The sequence below is a fragment of the Oncorhynchus gorbuscha genome, linkage group LG03 (assembly GCF_021184085.1).
Source record: "Oncorhynchus gorbuscha isolate QuinsamMale2020 ecotype Even-year linkage group LG03, OgorEven_v1.0, whole genome shotgun sequence".
NCBI classification, from domain to species: domain Eukaryota; kingdom Metazoa; phylum Chordata; class Actinopteri; order Salmoniformes; family Salmonidae; genus Oncorhynchus; species Oncorhynchus gorbuscha.
The window spans coordinates 62,993,581-63,015,654 of NC_060175.1; the positions used below are offsets into that span (position 1 = coordinate 62,993,581).

The 22,074-nt window shown below is 41.9% G+C and overlaps 11 non-coding genes across 11 annotated transcripts; 6 read left to right on the forward strand and 5 right to left on the reverse strand.

Moving 5' to 3' along the window:
- Nucleotides 1-12,631: 12,631 nt before the first annotated feature.
- Nucleotides 12,632-12,703, forward strand: trnap-agg. The gene has a single exon. It is a non-coding gene; the product is annotated as a tRNA-Pro (tRNA).
- Nucleotides 12,704-12,990: 287 nt separating this feature from the next.
- Nucleotides 12,991-13,062, reverse strand: trnag-ucc. The gene has a single exon. It is a non-coding gene; the product is annotated as a tRNA-Gly (tRNA).
- Nucleotides 13,063-14,051: 989 nt separating this feature from the next.
- On the forward strand, nt 14,052-14,123 carry trnap-agg. The gene has a single exon. It is a non-coding gene; the product is annotated as a tRNA-Pro (tRNA).
- Nucleotides 14,124-14,410: 287 nt separating this feature from the next.
- On the reverse strand, nt 14,411-14,482 carry trnag-ucc. The gene has a single exon. It is a non-coding gene; the product is annotated as a tRNA-Gly (tRNA).
- A 2,054-nt stretch (nt 14,483-16,536) lies between these two features.
- Nucleotides 16,537-16,608, forward strand: trnap-agg. The gene has a single exon. It is a non-coding gene; the product is annotated as a tRNA-Pro (tRNA).
- A 287-nt stretch (nt 16,609-16,895) lies between these two features.
- Nucleotides 16,896-16,967, reverse strand: trnag-ucc. Its single transcript has one exon. It is a non-coding gene; the product is annotated as a tRNA-Gly (tRNA).
- Nucleotides 16,968-17,956: 989 nt separating this feature from the next.
- trnap-agg lies at nt 17,957-18,028 on the forward strand. The gene has a single exon. It is a non-coding gene; the product is annotated as a tRNA-Pro (tRNA).
- A 287-nt stretch (nt 18,029-18,315) lies between these two features.
- Nucleotides 18,316-18,387, reverse strand: trnag-ucc. The gene has a single exon. It is a non-coding gene; the product is annotated as a tRNA-Gly (tRNA).
- Nucleotides 18,388-19,376: 989 nt separating this feature from the next.
- trnap-agg lies at nt 19,377-19,448 on the forward strand. Its single transcript has one exon. It is a non-coding gene; the product is annotated as a tRNA-Pro (tRNA).
- A 1,347-nt stretch (nt 19,449-20,795) lies between these two features.
- trnap-agg lies at nt 20,796-20,867 on the forward strand. Its single transcript has one exon. It is a non-coding gene; the product is annotated as a tRNA-Pro (tRNA).
- Nucleotides 20,868-21,154: 287 nt separating this feature from the next.
- On the reverse strand, nt 21,155-21,226 carry trnag-ucc. Its single transcript has one exon. It is a non-coding gene; the product is annotated as a tRNA-Gly (tRNA).
- Between the last annotated feature and the right edge of the window lie 848 nt (nt 21,227-22,074).

The following is a 22,074-nucleotide window of genomic DNA, read 5'->3' on the forward strand; positions in this document are numbered from 1 at the left end:
ACAAGGCCAAAATGTATGTTCTCAGGCTCACTTGAGTTTGTTTGGGTCAGGAAAGGTGGACCTGGGAACCAACGGGTGTACTTTAAGAGCACAGCTAGTATGGGCCTGATTGCATAGTCTGCTGGATTGCTGTCAGTGTTTACATAACACCACTGGTCTGGATGGGTAGACTTCCTGATGCAAATGACCCTATTGGCAACATACATATACAATCTTTTGGTGACATTGTGGATGTAACCGAGAACTATCTTACTGTCTGTGTAGAACTTGGCCGCATTTACATCACTATGTCCATTTCGTCTCTGATCAGTTCATACATCTCAACAGCTAGCACAGCCGCACACAGTTCTAGGCGTGGGATAGTGTGGGCCGGTCAATGGGACAATTTTGATTTTCCCCATGACAAATCCAACATGCATTTGACCTTCCGAGTCAATAACTCTCAGGTAGGCTACCGCTCTTATGGCTACTGTAGAGGTATCCGAGAAGGTGTAGCTCTCTTTTGAGTGGTAGACAAGGAGACTGGGATGTAGGTCTGCCGAATATACACATGTTCCAACTCCATCAAAGATTCCTTCCACATTTTCCATTCCTCTTTTTCTGTGGGAAGGAGGGCATCCCACTCACTCTGATCAGCAGGGAGTTCTCTGATTAAGGCTTTACCTTGCATTGTTATTGGAGCCACAAATCCAAGGGGGTCATAAAGACTATTCACTGTGGACAGGATGCCTCTCTGCATAAAAGGCTTCTCATTGTGGGACACCTGGAATGAGAAGCTGTCTGTTTCCAGGTTCCAGGAAAGTCCCAGTCTCCGTTGAAAGGGGAGAGGATCCACTCCTAGGTCCAAATATTTTAAGTCTTTTGCATGGTCCTCCATAGGGAAGGCTTCCATAACAGTTTTGCTATTGGATGCAATCTTGTGTAGTTTCATGTTGGACTCCGCCAACATTGCTTGTGTTTTTCTTAGAATGTTGATAGCTTCTTCTCTAGTAGCTACTGATGTCAGCCCATCATCGACGTAGAAGTTCCTCACTACATATTGCTTGGGTTCTGACCGGTGTTCCTTCTCACAATGTAGAGCTGCTCGTCTCATGGCTGGTAAAGGGCTGTTCCCAAATACATGGACTTTCATCCTGCACTCAGTTATGTTTCTATCTGGGATGTTGTCTTCATACCAGAGAAACCTTAAGTAATCTCTGTGATCCTCACGTACACCAAAACAGTAAAACATTTGTTGCACATCTGCCGTTAGTGTAATGCAATCCTTGCGGAAGCGCATTAGGACACCCAAGAGTGTGGTGTTTAAGTCTTGACCACTGAGCAGGACGTCGTTAAGTGACACATCTTTACACTTAGCACTGGAGTCAAACACCACTCTTATTTGTTCAGGTTTTTGTGGATGGAAAACACCAAATATGGGCAGATACCAGCATTCTTTGTCTCAATCTAGTGGTGGAGAAGGTTCGGCTCGGTCGTTATCCAGCATCTTTTGCATGAAGTCAATAAAATACTGCTTCATGTCATGCTTTTTGTCTAAACCTCTAACCTTCTAACAGGATGGCAGCACAGTGCAAATCCCATGTCCAGGGTGAATACATTTTTATTCATGTATATCGGACATGTCACAGGCGTGTCAACTAAAATGTATATCACAGTCCAGATTAAAGAATTGGGTCAAATGGACAAAGTTAATATTCTGTAAGTCAGTGCTTTTTCCTGTAGTACTTTGTATGAATTTGAGTGGTTACATATAAACCAAGTTTCACCGAATGGCTGTGAGAGAGACTGTTGCTGTGCTCCCAGGTAAGGACCTTGCTTCCGGTAGCACTGAAGGCCCCAGTATTCAGTCAGGCAGCTTGAAGAAGATGTGTGTCACCATCCAGGCCAATGTCACGGCATGCAGTGGCCTGATAGGGAGATGACAAATGCGTCATGTACCTTTCATCACCAAAGTCGTGTTAGCATTTACTGCACATGTTTCTGAACAATTCAATCTATTTGTTAGTGTCGTTGATATCTGAAGATTCACTTATTTCCAGGTCATACGCATTGACTGTAATACCTCTAGGGTACTTTGGTGAAATGACTGGTGTGCAACAGCTTTATTCCACGGCCCATATTCACAAAACGTCTTCAGGGTAGGAATAGTGATCGAGGACCAGCTCTCCCTGTCAATGTAATCATGCAAATTTGGAACACCTGCTCTTTCCATGAAATTGACCAGGTCAATCCAGGTAAAAGCTATAATCCATTTTTAATGTCACTTGTTAAATCCACTTCAGTATAGATTAAGTGTAGGAGACAGGTTAAGGCTTGAGACAATTGAGACATGGATTGTGTATGTGTGCCATTCAGAGGGTGAATGGACAATACAAAATATTTAAGTGCCTTTTGAAGTACTAGGTGCCAGACGCACCAGTTTGAATGTGTCAAGAACTGCAACGATGCTGGGGGTTTTGAGCTCAACAGTTTCCTATGTGTATCAAGAATGGTCCACCACCCAAAGTACATCCAGCCAACTTGACTCAACTGTGGGAAGCATTGGAGTCAATATGGGACAGCATTTCCTTCGCTAACTAATGAAACAGAGGTAAATATGCACCAGCCTAATAAGCCAAATTATATCAAAACAACACAGCCTATTTGCAGTAAAATCAGGAGGGGCATTTAGTTATATTGCCAACTTTTTCAGTCTCCAATGTATCATCAAATAGGCAGGGGAACAACCTAGTTTGACAAAAAGTGTTCAATAGTCAGTAACTAGTCTTTGAAATATTTCTAGCAATTATATAGCTTATTTTCTATAAACCTAGATATTGTCCACTTAGCTAGTTAAGGTGAACTCAACTCAGACTGATGGTGGGAATTAACGTTAGGTAGCTTTCCCCCAGCAGTTTCAATTGAGTGAACTAGTGTGTGTTAGACATAAATTATGTAATTTACATAATGGCAATTTGCATATACTCCCGAATGTTATGAAGAGTGATCAGATGAATTGCAAAGTCCCTCTTTGCCATGCAAATGAACTGAATCCCCAAAAACATTTCCACTGCATTTCAGCCCTGCCACAAAAGGACCAGCTGACATCATGTAAGTGATTCTCCCGTTAACACAGGTGTGAGTGTTGACGAGGACAAGGCTGGAGATCACTCTGTCATGCTGATTGAGTTCGAAAAACAGACTGGAAGCTGCAAAAGGAGGGTGGTGCTTGGAACCATTGTTCTTCCTCTGTCAACCATCGTTACCTGCAAGGAAACACGTGCCGTAATCATTGTTTTGTACAAAAAGGGCTTCACAGGCAAGGATATTGCTGCCAGTAAGATTGCACCTAAATCAACCATTTATCAGATCATCAAGAACTTCAAGGAGAGCGGTTCAATTGTTGTGAAGGCGGCTTCGGGGCACCCAAGAAAGTCCAGCAAGCACCAGGACCGTCTCCTAAAGTTGATTCAGATGCGGGATCAGGGCACCCCCAGTACAGAGCTTGCTCAGGAATGGCAGCAGGCAGGTGTGAGTGCATCTGTACGCACAGTGAGGAGAAGACTTTGGAGATTGGCCTGGTGTCAAGAAGGGCAGCAAATAAGCCACTTCTCTCTAGGAAAAACATCAGGGACAGATTGATATTCTGCAAAAGGTACAGGGATTGGACTGCTGAGGACTGGGGTAGTCATTTTCTCTGATGAATCCCCTTTCCGATTGTTTAGGCCATCTGGAAAAAAGCTTGTCTGGAGATGACTGTGAGCGCTACGATCAGACCTGTGTCATGCCAACAGTAAAGCATCCTCAGACCATTCATGTGTGGGTTTGCTTCTCAGCCAAGTGAGTGGGCTCACTCACAATTTTGCCTAATAACAAGGCCATGAATAAAGAAATGGTACCAACACATCCTCTGAGAGTGGACAAACAAAACCCCACAAATTCTGACACACTCCAAGCATTGATTATGCAAGAATGGGCTGTCATCAGTCAGGATGTGGCCCAGAAGTTAATTGACAGCATGCCAGGGCAGATTGCAGAGGTCTTGAAAAAGAAGGGTCAACACTGCAAATATTGACTCTGCATCAACTTCATGTAATTGTCAATTAAATCCTTTGACACTTGTGAAATGCTTGTAAATATACTTCAGTATTCCATAGTAACATCTGACAAAAATATCTGAAGACACTGAGGCAGCAGACTGAAAATGTATATTTGTCATTCTCAAAACTTATGGCCACGATTATACATTGAAATGGATAATGTACCTGTAACTAAGGTTGTGGATTTCTTTAAATTATGTCAGCCGGTTATTGTCATACAACTTTAGTTGTGAATGATAGAAACCTTAGAACGTCTTAGAAATCAAAACGTATATGGACTGCATGATGTGACTATACGCTATTGATGATTTGAGAAAGCCACAAAAAAAGCATCAGCTCTGTTCCTTGCTTCAGGATGCACACACTGTTCTCTCATCAAGTGATCATCTGTTCACCCATCAGACTGTTCTCAATTGAATATTGTCTTTATTAATATGTAAAAATTTGATTTAGAATGGCCCATTATCAAATGGGCAGGGGGAAAAGGAAACTTTCACATGGGATTCCATGTAAAAATGTCTTGGCTTGTAAGAACACTTATTTCACCATAGGTCGAGAAGCACGCAGCATCTCGCTGCACAACAGGTGGTATCAAATGTTATTTATAACATGTGCCAAATACAACTGGTGTAGACTTTACAGCAGTTAAATGCTTGCTTACAAACCTTTCCCAATGATGCAGAGTTTAAAAATAATAATAACAAATAAAATGGTAACTAACACGAGGAATAAAATAAAATACACAAGAATGGAGCAAAATACAGGGAGTACCAGCTCTAGATCAATGTGCAGAGGTACTTGAGGTAGACATGTACAGGAAAGCAAGGTAAAGTGACTATGCATCCAGATAAATAATGAGAGTAATATAAAGAACCAAGTTGTAGATTTCCCTGACTTAGCCAAACAATGCAGTTCGTAATATGTGTTTCTCCTTCCGGTATGAAACTTCAATAGTGAATTACTTTCTTTACACTGGAGCTTACTACATGGGTTGGTCTTGCAACACTTAAACATGACCTATTGCCGTTTACCTCAGCTCATTGGCTATCTACCCAGCTAGATTTCAAGACGATCAGTGCTCATTGGGTTAAAATACAGACAATCAACAAAACAGCGGGCAATTCATTGGTGCACAATGATGTCATGACTTGTTGTCTTCAAATTGGTTTCTTTCAGTCAATATGTCCTGCGAAATGGCCCATCAGGTTTGATTGTGTTACAAACAAACCAGTTGATTGCAGTGAAACCACAGACAAAATGAGAAGAAAAAATCCAGAAAATCCCATTGTAGGATTTTTAATGAATTTATTTGCAAATTATGGTGGAAAAAAGTATTTGGTCACCTACAAACAAGCAAGATTTCTGGCTTTCACAGACCTGTAAGAGGCTCCTCTGTCCTCCACTCGTTACCTGTATTAATGGCACCTGTTTGAACTTGTTATCAGTATACAATATTTGATTTTCTGGATTTTTTTCCTCATTTTGTCTGTCATAGTTGAAGTGTTCCTATGATGAAAATTACAGGCCTCATATTTTTAAGTGGGAGAACTTGCACAATTGGTGGCTAACTAAATACTTTTTCTGCCCCACTGTATATATATCGGTTTATTATACCTGTTGATACAGGGCTCATATGTGAAACTATTCTAACTGAACATTTTCGTTCACAGTGACACTGACTCCGAATGGCAGCCCCCAGGGCCAAGGTTTCCATCCCCCACTGAAGCTGGTTCATCCAGCTCCTGCCACAAGTGGTGTTCATCTGCCCAAATGTGTTTATGCAGGCATGGATGTGCCTCAGGGACAAAAGGGCACAGCATGGGGGCATCGCTGTGTTCTTTGCAAAATTAAGTCCCCCATCACCTGCGCCACATGCTTTACAGCAGAAAGAGACTGCTATGGAACCTGGCATCAGCAGCACAATATTGTGTAGAGCTTTGGCAAAGTGGGTGGGGTTATATCCTTTCTGTTTGGCCCTGTCCGGGGGTCTCATCGGATGGGGCCACAGTGTCTCCTGTCTCAGCCTCCAGTATTTATGCTGCAGTAGTTTGTGTTGGGGGGCTAGGGTCAGTTTGTTATATCTAGAGTACTTCTTCTGTCTTATCCGGTGTCCTCTGTGAATTTAAGTATGCTCTTTCTAATTATCTCTTTCTCTCTTACTCTCGCTCGGAGGACCTGAGCCCTAGGACCATGCGTCAGGACTACCTGGCATGATGACTCCTGGCTGTCCCCGTCCACCTGGCCTTGCTGCTGTTCCAGTTTCAACTGTTCTGCCTGCAGCTATGGAACCCTAAACTGTTCATTTTTACTCTTGAGGTGCTGTTCTGTTGCACCCTCTACAACCACTGTGATCTCCACCCGGCACAGCCAGAACAGGACTGGCCACCCCTCATAGCTTGGTTCCTCTAGGTTTCTTCCTAGGTTTTTGCCTTTCTAGGGAGTTTTTCCAAGCCACCGTGCTTCTACACGCGCATTGCTTGCTGTTTGGGGTTTTAGGCTGGGGCTATATAAATTGATTTGATTTGATTGAGGACTGAGGGTCTTCCAAATATTGAAAGTGTGTAAATAGTTACCCATGTTATTTTGTAAATGTATATATATATATTTTTTCATATTTTTTTAATCAATAATTATTTTTTTCCCATTTTTTTACTTTTATTTATTTTTCCTCAATTTTCTTTTGGGGAGGGGGTGTGTTAGAATACCATTTTGGTATTTTGTATATAGTTATTTGTTTCAAAATGTATACCTTCACCAATTTGGCCACTTGGGTACATTTGGGCTACTTTTGTCGGACACCTGGGTGACTTCATGATAAATGTTGCACACTCATTTTGGAAGTTTGCACAAGTAATGGTGCCCTCTTATATTTTTCACTGAAAATGTCTCCATCATCCTATCTGAATGTTTGTTTTATCTTGTTCATTTTAAAGATGATGATACAACAATAAAAAACGTATGTTTTTTTCATTGTATTATCTAAACCAGCTTTATTGTGTTATATTCTCCTACATTCAATACAATTCACATTTACACAAACTTCAGAATGTTTTCTTTCAAATGGTACCAAGAATATGCATATCCTTGGTTCTGTGCCTGAGCTACAGGCTGTTAGATTTGGCTATGTCTTCAGGCGGAAATTGCACAAAGTAGGGGGATAAAAGAGGTTAAAACATTCCCCAACCAGAAACTGTGGATTGATGGCAGCATTCCCACAAAACTGAAAACGCAAACCACTGCTTTTAACCTCACTAGGGTAGGGGGCAGCATTCTGAATTTTGGATGAAAAGTGTGCCCAAAGTAACCTGCCTGCTACTCAGGCCCAGAAGCAAGGATATGCATATAATTAGATTTGGATAGAAAACACTCCAACGTTTCCAAAACTGTTAAAATAATGTGAGTATAACAGAACTGAAATGGCAGGTGAAAACCTGAGGAAAATTGAAATGCCTGTTTTTTTCCATTGAAAGCCAATCCACCACACAGACTTATGACTCAGTTCACGATCTCGATTGTTTCCTCAACATGTGGCCATTGTTTCAGGCTTTTACTCTGAAAAATGAGGGAGAAACAGCATGTTCAATGAGAGGACAGTGGAAATTTCCAGACACGAGTCCAGGGTCCACATTTTTTGTTTCTCATCTTCTATTGACAAGCTTTGTCCGGTTGAAATAAGATTGATTATTTATGACAAAAACAACATAATGATTGATGATAAATATCGTTTGACGTGTTTCTATGAACTTTTACGGTACTTTTTAGATTTTTCGTATGTCTGTTGTGACCACACTTTGTTCCAAAGTATTACTGAGAAGAATGTGCTAACAAAACAGAGGTTTTTGGATATGAAGAGGGACTTGATTGAACAAACAAACATTTATTGGGTAACTGGGAGTTTTGTGAGTGTAATCATATGAAGATCAAAGGTAAGTGATTCATTTTATCGCTATTTCTGACTTTTGTTACTAGTCTACTTGGCTGGTTACTGTTTAATGATTTGTCTGCTGGGGGCTGTGCTCAGATAATCGCATGGTTTGCTTTCGCTGTAAAGTCTTTTTGAAATCTCACACCATGGTTGGATTAAGAAGTTCATCTTTAAACTAATGTATAACACTTGTATGTTTCATGAATTTTTATGACTACTTCTGTTTTTGAATTTGGCGCTCTGCAATTTCACTGGATGTTGGCTAGGTGGGACGCTAGCATCCCACACCCCCTAGAGAGGTTAATCAGGGCAAGATGACCGGAAACATGACCGAATACAAACAGAGTAGCTATTCCCTCCGCAAGGCAATCAAACAAGCTAAGCTTCAGTATAGAGACAAAGTAGAGTCGCGATTCAACGGCTCGGACACGAGAGGTATGTGGCAGGGTCTACAGTCCAATCACGGACTACAAAAGGAAAATCAGCCCCATCGGCACCACGATGTCTTGCTCCAAGACAAACTAAACAATGTCTTTGCTTGCTTTGAGGAAAACACAGTGCCACTAACACGGCCCGCTACCAACACCTGCGGGCTCTCCTTCACTGCAGCCAACGTGAGTAAAACATTTTAAAACGTGTTAACCCTTGCAAGGCTGCCGGCCCAGACGGCATCCCCAGCCGTGTCTTCAGAGCATGCTCAGACCAGCTGGCTGGTGTGTTTACGGACATTTTCAATCCATCCTTATCCCAGTCTGCTGTTCCCACATGCTTCAAGAGGGCCACCATTGTTCCGGTTCCCAAGAAAGCGAAGGTAACTGAGCTAAATGACTATCGCCCCGTAGCACTCACTTCCGTCATCGTGAAGTGCTTTGAGAGACTAGTCAAGGACCATATCACCTCCACCCTACCCGACACCCTAGACCCACTCCAATTTGCTGACCGCCCCATTAGGTCCACAGACGACGCAATCGCAACCACACTGCCCTAACCCATCTGGACAAGAGGAATACCTATGTAAGAATGCTCTTCATCAACTACAGCTCAGCATTTAACACCATTGTACCCTCCAAACTTGTCATTAAGCTCGAGACCCTGGGTCTCGACCCCGCCCTGTGCAACTGGGTACTGGACTTCCTGACGGGCCGCACCCAGGTGGTGAGGGTAGGAAACAACATATCCACCCCGCTGATACTCAACACTGGAGTCCCACAACCGTGCGTTCTCAGCCCTCTCCTGTACCGCCTGTTCACCCATGACTGAGTGGCCATCCACGCCTGTAAGTCGCTCTGGATAAGAGCGTCTGCTAAATGACTTAAATGTAAATGTAAATGTCCAACTCAATCATCATGTTTGCAGACGACACTACAGTGGTAAGCTTGATTACCAACAATGAAGAGACGGCCTACAGGGAGGAGGTGAGGGCCCTCGGAGTGTGGTGTCAGGAAAATAACCTCACACTCAACGTCAACAAAACAAAGGAGATGATTGTGGATTTCAGTTAACAGCAGAGTGAGCACCCCCCTATCCACATCGACTGGACAGTAGTGGAGAAGGTGGAAAGTTAAGCTCCTCGGCATACACATCACGGACAAACTTAAATGGTCCACCCACACAGACAGCACGGTGAAGAAGGCGCAGCAGTGTCTCTTCAACCTCAGGAGGCTGAAGAAATTCAGATTATCACCAAAAACTTTTTTACAGATGCACAATCGAGAGCATCCTGTCGGACTGTATCACCGCCTGGTACGGCAACTGCTCCGCCCACAACCGTAAGGCTCTCCAGAGGGTAGTGAGGTCTGCACAACGCATCACCGGGGGCAAACTACCTGCCCTCCAGGACACCTACACCACCCGATGTCACAGGAAGGCCAAAAAGATCTTCACGGACAACAACCACCCGAGCCACTGCCTGTTCACCCCACTATTATCCAGAAGGTGATGTCAGTACAGGTGCATCAAAGCGGGGACCGAGAGACTGACAAACAGCTTCTCTCTCAAGACTATCAGACAGACCATCACTAACATTGAGTGGCTGCTGCCAACATACTGACTCATCTCTAAACTTTAATCATGAAAAATTGATGTAATAAATGTATCACTAGCCACTTTAAACAATGCCACCTTATATAATGTTTACATACCCTACATTTCCTATATGTATATACGTACTCTATACCATCTACTGCATCATACATAAGAAAAACACACATTACAAAAAGCAATCACATGTTATAATGAGTTAATGTAATGTACATTTAAACTGTCTACAGACACCAAAATATCTAACTGGAGTTCTCTCTGCAATTCATTCCATAAGTGTGGAGCATGATATTCAAATGCCGTTTTGCCTAACTCAGAGTAAATCCGGGGAATATCTAGCACTAGCATGTCCTGTGGCTGAGTCTGATAAATACTGTTTTACCACTGGATTTTTGAGTTAAGATAATTAGGAAGTTTATATAAGACAGCTTTATAAACCAATATCAACCAGTGTCTGGCCCTTCTAAAATTCAGGAAGTCCCAGCCAACCAAAGTGTACAAAAGTTTGCACCAGTAACAGAGCGCCAACGCTGCATGATACACTGCATCCAATTTCTTTAGTACTGATGCTTATAGGGTAGGACATTCCACAAGCATTTTCACAAATGACTGGTAGTAGATTAGGGGACTGAGGGTACACACGTAATGTGTTGTGAAATCTATTGAGACTGTGTTGTAATGTTTTTTATATTGTATATCTGCCTTAATATTGCTGGACTCCAGGAAGAGTAGCTGCTGCCTTGGCTGCTTTGGCAGCAGCTAATGGGGATCCATAATAAATACAAAATACAAATCTCATGTGAAGTGTTCTAAAAACACGTTTGCAGATTATGTCACATGGGAAATTTTACGTGAACATGATTTCACATTTTAAATGTCACGTGAAGTTTTGGTGTTCAAAAAACCCGTTTCACATGTGAAATGTCACGTGAAATATTTCAAAAACCACGTGAAGTCTTCCAAAACACGTTTTCACGTGATTTAGCATGTGAAATGTCATGTGATGTTTTCCAAAAACACGCTTTCACGTGTGAAATGTCATGTGAAGTGTTCCAAAAACATGTTTTTACACTCTAGACTTAATACTTGGTGAGAGCACCTTTGGTAGCCATTGCAGCTGTGAATCATTTTGAATAGTGTTCTACCAACTTTACACAACTCTTAGGGCAACATATGTATGTTTATTTTGTCAAAATTGCTCAAGCTCAGTAAATTTGATAGACAGCAATATTCAAACCCAAACCAATTTAAGTCTGGACTGAAGCTAGACCACTTAGTCTTCTGAAACCCTAACCCTGGAATAGTTGCACTTTTCCGTGGGACAATTACACACATTTTAATGCCAAATATACACCATAATTGCTTTTCAAGGGGTGTTGAGTGTTCCTGGATGGTCCAGTGTCAGTCCTGAAAAAATGTTGTCAAAATCAATGATTCTCAACAAAATTGACTGAGCCTGAGCATGTACAGTAACAGTCAAAAGGTTGGACACTCATTCAAGGGTTTTTCTTTATTTGTACTATTTTGTACATCGTAGAATAATAGTGAAGACATCAACACTATGAAATAACACATATGGAATCATGTAGTAACCCAAAAAGTGTTAAACAAACAAAAATATATTAAATATTTGAGATTCTTCAAACTAGCCAACCTTTGCCTTGATGACAGCTTTGCACACTCTCGGCAATCTCTCAACCAGCTTCACCTGGAATGCTTTTCTGACAGCCTTGAAGGCGTTCCCACATATGCTGAGCACTTGTTGGTTGATTGTCCTTCACTCTGTGGTTCAATTCATCCCAAAACATCTCAATTGGGTTGAGGTTGAGTGATTGCGGAGGCCAGGTCATCTGATGCAGCCCTCTATCATTCTCCTTCTTGGTCAAATAGCCCACACAGCCTGGAGGTGTGTTGGGTCATTGTCCTGTTGAAAACGAACTATTGTCCCACAAAGTGCAAACCAGATGGGATGGCATATCGCTGCAGAATGATGTGGTAGCCATGCTGATTAACCACTTGCTCCTACCTGGCACGCAGGCGTCCCATCTAGAGCTCTGGAAATGCAAATGCGCTACGCTAAATGCTAATAGTATTAGTTAAAAGTCAAACGTTCATTAAAATACACATGCAGGGTATTGAATTAAAGCTACACTCATTGTGAATCCAGGCAACAAGTCAGATTTTTAAAATGCTTTTCGGCGAAAGCATGAGAAGCTATTATCTGATGGCATGTAACACCCCAAAAGACCCGCAGGGGACGTAAACAAAATAATTAGCATAGTCGGCGCTACACAAACCGCACAAATAAAACATAAAACATTCATTACCTTTGACCATCTTCTTTGTTGGCACTCCTAGATGTCCCATAATCACTATTGGGTCTTTTTTTCGATTAAATCGGTCCACATATAGCCTAGATATCATTCTTTGACCAAACGGTCAAGAGTTTGGAAGACTGTCATGTTTGGAAGACTGTCAAATCACAAAACACTCACATGATGTTCAATCGTTCCAAGCACCGTGGACACGTCAATCGATATCTTCACTGACATTGCTGCAGAAAGAAAGAAAAACACTTTGGACATAAGGCTCGTTGGTCTAGGGGTATGATTCTCGCTTAGGGTGCGAGAGGTCCCGGGTTCAAATCCCGGATGAGCCCTTTTGCAGATCCTTGAACAAGCTCAGACAGGCAGATCTTTGGCCAATGGTCGGAATGCCAACTATCACCTCTTGGGCGCAGGACAAGGATGGCTGAATGGTTTTGGCGATGGACTGCAAATCTATTTTGATATGCACTTGTTGGTTCAACGTCGCACAACATTTATTAATTTAGATAAACTGAAGAATGTAGGAGCAATTCTAACTGCCACGAACAACGATAATGATTCAAATGTAATACACTTGAAATGACATCCAGGCCCTAAAACTAATGAATTTTTCATGCTCTGCATTGGCCAGGAATCAAACCCGGGTCAACTGCTTGGAAGGCAGCTATGCTCACCACTATACCACCAATGCTATGTGCTAGTCATTAGCAACATGGAGACATCGACTCATATCTTGACCGTCATTTTTGTGGAAATTGATCATTCTTTGACCAAAAGGATTGTTGGTTTAGGTGTATGATTATTGCTTAGGTTGCGAGAGGTCCCTGGTTAAAACATCTATCATTTTAATCAGTACAGGTTACCTTCAAATTAGGCCGTGACACTTGTGGGGAACGTAGGGCAAAACGGAGAACATTGCGACAAGTGGGGTCACATTACTTTGAAGCCCAAAGATTTTGGATTCTACAAATAGAAGTTGGCACATAGACTGTTCTGACTTCAGAGGAGTCTCCTGACACTTGTGGGGTATGTAGAGAAAAATCGAGAATACCACCGTGTTCGTGAGGCTCTCCCCTTTCCAGAGAGTGGTCATACGAAATTGCAGGTCAAACGGTTCGGAAGCTAGAGATGTTTTAGTGAGAAGACCGATTATAGGTATGTCTCGTAGTTTGACAAAAAACGATCTCGGTCCACCATCTTTCACTGCAGATATGGAGGGGTAACATAAGCAGTTGTGGAGGATGGAGACGGAAACGCTGAGTCTCAATCTCTCTCGTTGAACACTGATCTATTTGAATGGGTATTTTCAACATTAATTTACTTTGATTCACGTACCTTTGCGTCATTTGACTCAAAATAAACGAGTTCCATTCTTTTTGAAGTCTTATTTTTTCATCTCTCCTTAAAAAACGATTTGATCTCATTTTGCACTATATTCATTTATAAAAACTCGTCATCAGTTAGCAGTCGCGACTGAAGAAGACAGAATGTGAAAGACACAGCAGATGAACTACAGAAGATTTGAACTGAACCATGGTCAAGAGTTTGGAAGACTGTCATGCTCACAAGTAAAGCACAAAACACTCACATGATGTTCAATCGTTCCAAGCACCGTGGACACGTCAATCGATATCTTCACTGACATTGCTGCAGAAAGAAAGAAAAACACTTTGGACATAAGGCTCGTTGGTCTAGGGGTATGATTCTCGCTTAGGGTGCGAGAGGTCCCGGGTTCAAATCCTGGATGAGCCCTTTTGCAGATCCTTGAACAAGCTCAGACAGGCAGATCTTTGGCCAATGGTCGGAATGCCAACTATCACCTCTTGGGCGCAGGACAAGGATGGCTGAATGGTTTTGGCGATGGACTGCAAATCTATTTTGATATGCACTTGTTGGTTCAACGTCGCACAACATTTATTAATTTAGATAAACTGAAGAATGTAGGAGCAATTCTAACTGCCACGAACAACGATAATGATTCAAATGTAATACACTTGAAATGACATCCAGGCCCTAAAACTAATGAATTTTTCATGCTCTGCATTGGCCAGGAATCAAACCCGGGTCAACTGCTTGGAAGGCAGCTATGCTCACCACTATACCACCAATGCTATGTGCTAGTCATTAGCAACATGGAGACATCGACTCATATCTTGACCGTCATTTTTGTGGAAATTGATCATTCTTTGACCAAAAGGATTGTTGGTTTAGGTGTATGATTATTGCTTAGGTTGCGAGAGGTCCCTGGTTAAAACATCTATCATTTTAATCAGTACAGGTTACCTTCAAATTAGGCCGTGACACTTGTGGGGAACGTAGGGCAAAACGGAGAACATTGCGACAAGTGGGGTCACATTACTTTGAAGCCCAAAGATTTTGGATTCTACAAACAGAAGTTGGCACATAGACTGTTCTGACTTCAGAGGAGTCTCCTGACACTTGTGGGGTATGTAGAGAAAAATCGAGAATACCACCGTGTTCGTGAGGCTCTCCCCTTTCCAGAGAGTGGTCATACGAAATTGCAGGTCAAACGGTTCGGAAGCTAGAGATGTTTTAGTGAGAAGACCGATTATAGGTATGTCTCGTAGTTTGACAAAAACGATCTCGGTCCACCATCTTTCACTGCAGATATGGAGGGGTAACATAAGCAGTTGTGGAGGATGGAGACGGAAACGCTGAGTCTCAATCTCTCTCGTTGAACACTGATCTATTTGAATGGGTATTTTCAACATTAATTTACTTTGATTCACGTACCTTTGCGTCATTTGACTCAAAATAAACGAGTTCCATTCTTTTTGAAGTCTTATTTTTTCATCTCTCCTTAAAAAACGATTTGATCTCATTTTGCACTATATTCATTTATAAAAACTCGTCATCAGTTAGCAGTCGCGACTGAAGAAGACAGAATGTGAAAGACACAGCAGATGAACTACAGAAGATTTGAACTGAACCATGGTCAAGAGTTTGGAAGACTGTCATGCTCACAAGTAAAGCACAAAACACTCACATGATGTTCAATCGTTCCAAGCACCGTGGACACGTCAATCGATATCTTCACTGACATTGCTGCAGAAAGAAACAAAAACACTTTGGACATAAGGCTCGTTGGTCTAGGGGTATGATTCTCGCTTAGGGTGTGAGAGGTCCCTGGTTAAAACATCTATCATTTTAATCAGTACAGGTTACCTTCAAATTAGGCCGTGACACTTGTGGGGAAATCTATTTTGATATGCACTTGGGTTCAAAACGGAGAACAATTTAGATAAACTGAAAGTGGGGTCACATTACTTTGAAGCCCAAAGATTTTGGATTCTACAAACAGAAGTTGGCACAACATAGACTGTTCTGACTTCAGAGGAGTCTCCCCTGACACTTGTTACCTTCAAATTAGGCCGTGACACTTGTGGGGAACGAGAAAATTGCGAGAAGTGGGGTCACATTACTTTGAAGCCCAAAGATTTTGGATTCTACAAATAGAGTTGGCACATAGACTGTTCTGACTTCAGAGGAGTCTCCTGACACTTGTGGGGTATGTAGAGAAAAATGGTCAGGCTCTCCCCTTTCCAGAAATGGTCATACAGAAATTGCAGGTCAAACGGTTCGGAAGCTAGAGATGTTTTAGTGAGAAGACCGATTATAGGTATGTCTCGTAGTTTGACAAAAAACGATCTCGGTCCACCATCTTTCACTGCAGATATGGAGGGGTAACATAAGCAGTTGTGGAGGATGGAGACGGAAACGCTGAGTCTCAATCTCTCTCGTTGAACACTGATCTATTTGAATGGGTATTTTCAACATTAATTTACTTTGATTCACGTACCTTTGCGTCATTTGACTCAAAATAAACGAGTTCCATTCTTTTTGAAGTCTTATTTTTTCATCTCTCCTTAAAAAACGATTTGATCTCATTTTGCACTATATTCATTTATAAAAACTCGTCATCAGTTAGCAGTCGCGACTGAAGAAGACAGAATGTGAAAGACACAGCAGATGAACTACAGAAGATTTGAACTGAACCATGGTCAAGAGTTTGGAAGACTGTCATGCTCACAAGTAAAGCACAAAACACTCACATGATGTTCAATCGTTCCAAGCACCGTGGACACGTCAATCGATATCTTCACTGACATTGCTGCAGAAAGAAAGAAAAACACTTTGGACATAAGGCTCGTTGGTCTAGGGGTATGATTCTCGCTTAGGGTGCGAGAGGTCCCGGGTTCAAATCCTGGATGAGCCCTTTTGCAGATCCTTGAACAAGCTCAGACAGGCAGATCTTTGGCCAATGGTCAGAATGCCAACTATCACCTCTTGGGCGCAGGACAAGGATGGCTGAATGGTTTTGGCGATGGACTGCAAATCTATTTTGATATGCACTTGTTGGTTCAACGTCGCACAACATTTATTAATTTAGATAAACTGAAGAATGTAGGAGCAATTCTACCTGCCACGAACAACGATAATGATTCAAATGTAATACACTTGAAATGACATCCAGGCCCTAAAACTAATGAATTTTTCATGCTCTGCATTGGCCAGGAATCGAACCCGGGTCAACTGCTTGGAAGGTAGCTATGCTCACCACTATACCACCAATGCTATGTGCTAGTCATTAGCAACATGGAGACATCGACTCATATCTTGACCGTCATTTTTGTGGAAATTGATCATTCTTTGACCAAAAGGATCGTTGGTTTAGGTGTATGATTATTGCTTAGGTTGCGAGAGGTCCCTGGTTAAAACATCTATCATTTTAATCAGTACAGGTTACCTTCAAATTAGGCCGTGACACTTGTGGGGAACGTAGGGCAAAACGGAGAACATTGCGACAAGTGGGGTCACATTACTTTGAAGCCCAAAGATTTTGGATTCTACAAACAGAAGTTGGCACATAGACTGTTCTGACTTCAGAGGAGTCTCCTGACACTTGTGGGGTATGTAGAGAAAAATCGAGAATACCACCGTGTTCGTGAGGCTCTCCCCTTTCCAGAGAGTGGTCATACGAAATTGCAGGTCAAACGGTTCGGAAGCTAGAGATGTTTTAGTGAGAAGACCGATTATAGGTATGTCTCGTAGTTTGACAAAAAACGATCTCGGTCCACCATCTTTCACTGCAGATATGGAGGGGTAACATAAGCAGTTGTGGAGGATGGAGACGGAAACGCTGAGTCTCAATCTCTCTCGTTGAACACTGATCTATTTGAATGGGTATTTTCAACATTAATTTACTTTGATTCACGTACCTTTGCGTCATTTGACTCAAAATAAACGAGTTCCATTCTTTTTGAAGTCTTATTTTTTCATCTCTCCTTAAAAAACGATTTGATCTCATTTTGCACTATATTCATTTATAAAAACTCGTCATCAGTTAGCAGTCGCGACTGAAGAAGACAGAATGTGAAAGACACAGCAGATGAACTACAGAAGATTTGAACTGAACCATGGTCAAGAGTTTGGAAGACTGTCATGCTCACAAGTAAAGCACAAAACACTCACATGATGTTCAATCGTTCCAAGCACCGTGGACACGTCAATCGATATCTTCACTGACATTGCTGCAGAAAGAAACAAAAACACTTTGGACATAAGGCTCGTTGGTCTAGGGGTATGATTCTCGCTTAGGGTGTGAGAGGTCCCGGGTTCAAATCCTGGATGAGCCCTTTTGCAGATCCTTGAACAAGCTCAGACAGGCAGATCTTTGGCCAATGGTCAGAATGCCAACTATCACCTCTTGGGCGCAGGACAAGGATGGCTGAATGGTTTTGGCGATGGACTGCAAATCTATTTTGATATGCACTTGTTGGTTCAACGTCGCACAACATTTATTAATTTAGATAAACTGAAGAATGTAGGAGCAATTCTAACTGCCACGAACAACGATAATGATTCAAATGTAATACACTTGAAATGACATCCAGGCCCTAAAACTAATGAATTTTTCATGCTCTGCATTGGCCAGGAATCAAACCCGGGTCAACTGCTTGGAAGGCAGCTATGCTCACCACTATACCACCAATGCTATGTGCTAGTCATTAGCAACATGGAGACATCGACTCATATCTTGACCGTCATTTTTGTGGAAATTGATCATTCTTTGACCAAAAGGATTGTTGGTTTAGGTGTATGATTATTGCTTAGGTTGCGAGAGGTCCCTGGTTAAAACATCTATCATTTTAATCAGTACAGGTTACCTTCAAATTAGGCCGTGACACTTGTGGGGAACGTAGGGCAAAACGGAGAACATTGCGACAAGTGGGGTCACATTACTTTGAAGCCCAAAGATTTTGGATTCTACAAACAGAAGTTGGCACATAGACTGTTCTGACTTCAGAGGAGTCTCCTGACACTTGTGGGGTATGTAGAGAAAAATCGAGAATACCACCGTGTTCGTGAGGCTCTCCCCTTTCCAGAGAGTGGTCATACGAAATTGCAGGTCAAACGGTTCGGAAGCTAGAGATGTTTTAGTGAGAAGACCGATTATAGGTATGTCTCGTAGTTTGACAAAAAACGATCTCGGTCCACCATCTTTCACTGCAGATATGGAGGGGTAACATAAGCAGTTGTGGAGGATGGAGACGGAAACGCTGAGTCTCAATCTCTCTCGTTGAACACTGATCTATTTGAATGGGTATTTTCAACATTAATTTACTTTGATTCACGTACCTTTGCGTCATTTGACTCAAAATAAACGAGTTCCATTCTTTTTGAAGTCTTATTTTTTCATCTCTCCTTAAAAAACGATTTGATCTCATTTTGCACTATATTCATTTATAAAAACTCGTCATCAGTTAGCAGTCGCGACTGAAGAAGACAGAATGTGAAAGACACAGCAGATGAACTACAGAAGATTTGAACTGAACCATGGTCAAGAGTTTGGAAGACTGTCATGCTCACAAGTAAAGCACAAAACACTCACATGATGTTCAATCGTTCCAAGCACCGTGGACACGTCAATCGATATCTTCACTGACATTGCTGCAGAAAGAAACAAAAACACTTTGGACATAAGGCTCGTTGGTCTAGGGGTATGATTCTCGCTTAGGGTGTGAGAGGTCCCGGGTTCAAATCCTGGATGAGCCCTTTTGCAGATCCTTGAACAAGCTCAGACAGGCAGATCTTTGGCCAATGGTCGGAATGCCAACTATCACCTCTTGGGCGCAGGACAAGGATGGCTGAATGGTTTTGGCGATGGACTGCAAATCTATTTTGATATGCACTTGTTGGTTCAACGTCGCACAACATTTATTAATTTAGATAAACTGAAGAATGTAGGAGCAATTCTAACTGCCACGAACAACGATAATGATTCAAATGTAATACACTTGAAATGACATCCAGGCCCTAAAACTAATGAATTTTTCATGCTCTGCATTGGCCAGGAATCAACCCGGGTCAACTGCTTGGAAGGCAGCTATGCTCACCACTATACCACCAATGCTATGTGCTAGTCATTAGCAACATGGAGACATCGACTCATATCTTGACCGTCATTTTTGTGGAAATTGATCATTCTTTGACCAAAAGGATTGTTGGTTTAGGTGTATGATTATTGCTTAGGTTGCGAGAGGTCCCTGGTTAAAACATCTATCATTTTAATCAGTACAGGTTACCTTCAAATTAGGCCGTGACACTTGTGGGGAACGTAGGGCAAAACGGAGAACATTGCGACAAGTGGGGTCACATTACTTTGAAGCCCAAAGATTTTGGATTCTACAAACAGAAGTTGGCACATAGACTGTTCTGACTTCAGAGGAGTCTCCTGACACTTGTGGGGTATGTAGAGAAAAATCGAGAATACCACCGTGTTCGTGAGGCTCTCCCCTTTCCAGAGAGTGGTCATACGAAATTGCAGGTCAAACGGTTCGGAAGCTAGAGATGTTTTAGTGAGAAGACCGATTATAGGTATGTCTCGTAGTTTGACAAAAAACGATCTCGGTCCACCATCTTTCACTGCAGATATGGAGGGGTAACATAAGCAGTTGTGGAGGATGGAGACGGAAACGCTGAGTCTCAATCTCTCTCGTTGAACACTGATCTATTTGAATGGGTATTTTCAACATTAATTTACTTTGATTCACGTACCTTTGCGTCATTTGACTCAAAATAAACGAGTTCCATTCTTTTTGAAGTCTTATTTTTTCATCTCTCCTTAAAAAACGATTTGATCTCATTTTGCACTATATTCATTTATAAAAACTCGTCATCAGTTAGCAGTCGCGACTGAAGAAGACAGAATGTGAAAGACACAGCAGATGAACTACAGAAGATTTGAACTGAACCATGGTCAAGAGTTTGGAAGACTGTCATGCTCACAAGTAAAGCACAAAACACTCACATGATGTTCAATCGTTCCAAGCACCGTGGACACGTCAATCAATATCTTCACTGACATTGCTGCAGAAAGAAAGAAAAACACTTTGGACATAAGGCTCGTTGGTCTAGGGGTATGATTCTCGCTTAGGGTGCGAGAGGTCCCGGGTTCAAATCCTGGATGAGCCCTTTTGCAGATCCTTGAACAAGCTCAGACAGGCAGATCTTTGGCCAATGGTCGGAATGCCAACTATCACCTCTTGGGCGCAGGACAAGGATGGCTGAATGGTTTTGGCGATGGACTGCAAATCTATTTTGATATGCACTTGTTGGTTCAACGTCGCACAACATTTATTAATTTAGATAAACTGAAGAATGTAGGAGCAATTCTAACTGCCACGAACAACGATAATGATTCAAATGTAATACACTTGAAATGACATCCAGGCCCTAAAACTAATGAATTTTTCATGCTCTGCATTGGCCAGGAATCAAACCCGGGTCAACTGCTTGGAAGGCAGCTATGCTCACCACTATACCACCAATGCTATGTGCTAGTCATTAGCAACATGGAGACATCGACTCATATCTTGACCGTCATTTTTGTGGAAATTGATCATTCTTTGACCAAAAGGATTGTTGGTTTAGGTGTATGATTATTGCTTAGGTTGCGAGAGGTCCCTGGTTAAAACATCTATCATTTTAATCAGTACAGGTTACCTTCAAATTAGGCCGTGACACTTGTGGGGAACGTAGGGCAAAACGGAGAACATTGCGACAAGTGGGGTCACATTACTTTGAAGCCCAAAGATTTTGGATTCTACAAACAGAAGTTGGCACATAGACTGTTCTGACTTCAGAGGAGTCTCCTGACACTTGTGGGGTATGTAGAGAAAAATCGAGAATACCACCGTGTTCGTGAGGCTCTCCCCTTTCCAGAGAGTGGTCATACGAAATTGCAGGTCAAACGGTTCGGAAGCTAGAGATGTTTTAGTGAGAAGACCGATTATAGGTATGTCTCGTAGTTTGACAAAAAACGATCTCGGTCCACCATCTTTCACTGCAGATATGGAGGGGTAACATAAGCAGTTGTGGAGGATGGAGACGGAAACGCTGAGTCTCAATCTCTCTCGTTGAACACTGATCTATTTGAATGGGTATTTTCAACATTAATTTACTTTGATTCACGTACCTTTGCGTCATTTGACTCAAAATAAACGAGTTCCATTCTTTTTGAAGTCTTATTTTTTCATCTCTCCTTAAAAAACGATTTGATCTCATTTTGCACTATATTCATTTATAAAAACTCGTCATCAGTTAGCAGTCGCGACTGAAGAAGACAGAATGTGAAAGACACAGCAGATGAACTACAGAAGATTTGAACTGAACCATGGTC